Genomic DNA, 3,652 nt, shown 5'->3' with positions numbered 1-3,652 from the left:
GCCCATTCTGTATAATCTATAAGGAGTGGCATAACATCTATTATCTATTAACATCTATCTATATGGATTAGTTTAGAATGCAAGCATTCTGACATTGCAAATTGACTCTGGTGGCGGCTGTCGCCAAACCGCATCACAGCTAATTAGCACAATATTTGCTGAAGATCAACTACAACCTGTCACTCAAGTCGCTCAAATCTTGTCCCTCTTGTCACCCAAATTACTTTTGTCTCCTGTGTCGCCAGCGACTCCATACAAAGTCAATAACTTTCGTTGCTGGTGTTGCTCTAGTCAGGTCTGGTGTATTCATTACTGTGCATGAACACCAGAAACGACCAAAGCGACCAAGTAGCCGAGGTTGTTGAAGAAGTTTCACCATGAAGTCTATTCGCTCTGGACATGATATCGACACGTTTGATTTACTGTAGCTAATCACATGACAGCTCTGGCTTGACTGCCTGGGACATTCAGAGATGCCAACATCCCAATTGGTTCTCACTAAACCACGTCATTGCTCATTACCGTAATATTATCTGACTTTTAATCCCTCAAATCCAGATCCCTTTTTGCCTTGGGCCGCTGAAACGGCCTTGCTAACAGTTGTTCAGCGATTGAGCCATCACACTCTGGGCCAGGGATGGGCGACTGAGCCCGCCTCCTCACTCACTCATCATGAAAGTTGCCCATCCTTGCTCTGGGCCAAGGGGAACAGACTGAATCCTGACTCAGGGCGGAAGCCGACCACAACACCACTCAAAAATCAACACTGCAATCACCCCTAACATTCCCCAACCCCCATGCATGCAGGTAGATGTGTGTCTCCTCATTCACCCTCTGCCCTGATTAGGTATACCTATAGAGACAGACGAGTCTAGAGGAGGAGGAGGAGGAAGAAGAAGAAGAAGAAGAAGAAGAAGAAGAAGAGGAAGAAGAAGAAGAAGAAGAAGAAGAAGAAGAAGAAGAAGAAGAAGAAGAAGAACACACACACACACACACACACACACACACACACACACACACACACACACACACACACACACACACACACACACAGTGAGGTGTCATGCTAGGTCATATGAGTATGTCAGTATGTAAGCCTATGACTGCATGGAAAGCGATGGTCAGCATATGGTAAATACCGGCTACTTCTGTTAACGATGAATATTTCCATGTTTCAGCACATTTTAATGATGAAAAGGTAAAAATCAATTTGTTCTACTACACTTAGTTGGCAAGGCTGATCTGAGTCACTACAAGCACGTGAAGGAAGAAGACAGACAGTGGGAGAGAGAGAGAGAGAGAGAGAGATGGAGACATAAGAGAGAAAGAGAGAGAAACAGATAGAAAGTGAGAGAGATGGGGAGAGGGGGAGAAGAGAGATGAGAGAAAGAGATGAGAGAGAAGAGAGAGAAAAACATCTTCATTTTTCCCCCTTTTCAGCAAATTTCAATGAAAAGGTCAACACCACAATGTTTTATACTTAGTTGGCAAGGCAGACCTAAAAAGGCACAAGACACAAGCAAGAGAATCAATCTGGGAAAGAGATGTACGAGAGAGAGAGAGAGAGAGAGAGAGAGAGAGAGAGAGAGAGAGAGAGAGAGAGAGAGGTGGGGGGGGGAGAGACAGTAAATCAGAGAGGTGAAGGAGAAAGCACTAAAGTGGAAATGTGCTTCAGAAGACAGAGAGAGTTTAGGGACCCTTAACTTTCATCCTGGACTGATTACACACACACACACACACACACACACACACACACACACACACACACACACACACACACACACACACACCACACAAACACACACACACACACACACACACACACACACACACACACACACACACACACACACACACAGGCATGCGCGCGTGCGCACACACACACACACACACACACACACACACACACACACACACACATACAGGCGGGAAGGTTTAGCAGGTCATTTTCAGCATACCTGAAATAAGCATGGTTTAAGAGGACCACCCTTTCCCTTGATGTTACAGCTATGAAAATAACACCAAAAAATTTGCTTTTTTGTAACTAAGATACATCCAAGTTAAAATTTTACATTTTACAGTCACAGTCTGAAATAGGATTTTTCTGACTTTTATATGGTTTAGGAGGACATGTCAGAATGCATGTTTGCAAGGTCATAAATGTTTATTAGGTCAGTGAGAATACACATACACAGATATGAACAATATCTGGTTTAAAAGGACAAATGCAGATTAGAAGGTCGGTCCGAATACAATACACAGACATGGTTAGTATGTGGTACATTGGGTCATATGTGGTATATCAGGTCGGTCTGAATACAATACACAGACATGGTTAGTATGTGGTACATTGGGTCATATGTGGTATATCAGGTCGGTCTTAATACAATACACAGACATGGTTAGTATGTGGTACATTGGGTCATATGTGGTATATCAGGTCGGTTTGAATACAATACACAGACATGGTTAGTATGTGGTACATTTGGTCATATGTGGTATATCAGGTCGGTCTTGCTACATACACCTAGTGGTGCCTTCCTCAGCTACCTTATTAGGTAGCTGTTGCCTTTGGCCAGGAGCAGATGTCGTCAGATGGTGTCCAACTATCTCTGGGTGTTTTGGCCCTGAACCATAACACCCTCAAGCTGGTGGGCCCAACAGTGAGTGGCCAGCTCACTGCCCATCTGCTCCTGGTTTCCAGCATTCCTCCTCTCTCCTGCTCCATAGCCAACAAGAGGCTCGTTCCGCCTCTTCCCCCATCCTCCATGTTGCAAGCTTCTTGCTACGCTCATCCAGGCCTATCGCTGAAAGGAAGTGCCATGCTGACCTTGCTGGAAATCCCCGACACCCGACCTCGACAGGGAACACCCACGTCTGCCAGCCCTGGTCTCTGCAGTCCTGGGCTAGCTGCTGGTATTTTGTGGCTTTCCTTTCATGTGCCTCGTCACAACCCGCCTCCCATGGCACTGTGAGCTCCACCAAGATGACTTTCTGGTCCTTAGCAGACCACAGCACTCTGTCTGGGCGGAGGGTTGTCTGAACCATGTCCGGAAATTGCGGTTTCCTCCCAAGGTCCACCCTCATCTCCCAGGAGCTTGCGGTGTGAAGGATGTTCGCCCTCGTCCTCCCAGTGGTCAGTCTCGGCTTAGCTCCCTCCCTAAGGAAGGTGATCGTTCTCTCTGGGGCTGTGCTGGCTGGTCTCTTCTTCACCCTCTCACGCTCGATGGTGTCAGCAAGGGAACGCAGAACTTTATCATGGCGCCACCTATTCCGACCTTGGGTTAGGGCTGTTCTGCACCCAGACAGTATGTGCGCCAGCGTCCCTTTCTGCTTGCAAGCTTGCAGAGTGGATCCTCTCTCAGCCCCCACAAGTGCAGATGCACTGGTGAAGGGAGGGTGCTGTAGACAGACCTCAGGAGGAAGGAGATTCTGTATGGCTCCAGACGCCACAGGTCTCTCCAGGTGATCTTGCGCCTGGGTAAATCCCATTTTGTCCAGGCATCCTGGGAGCCTTGTTCGACTGCTCTGGCCATATGCTTCTCCTCTTCCCTGCTTCGCACCTCTGCCTGCACCATCCCCCGTCTGGTCTTTGAGTTTGCCTTTCCCCATGTTTGGAAGTGGCCAGAGCCAAGGCCTTGCCTGTGGACAC

This window comes from Engraulis encrasicolus, chromosome 20 (assembly GCF_034702125.1).
Source record: "Engraulis encrasicolus isolate BLACKSEA-1 chromosome 20, IST_EnEncr_1.0, whole genome shotgun sequence".
NCBI classification, from domain to species: Eukaryota; Metazoa; Chordata; class Actinopteri; order Clupeiformes; family Engraulidae; genus Engraulis; species Engraulis encrasicolus.
The sequence above is the reverse complement of the archived record's forward strand: the minus strand, read 5'-3'. Positions refer to the sequence as shown.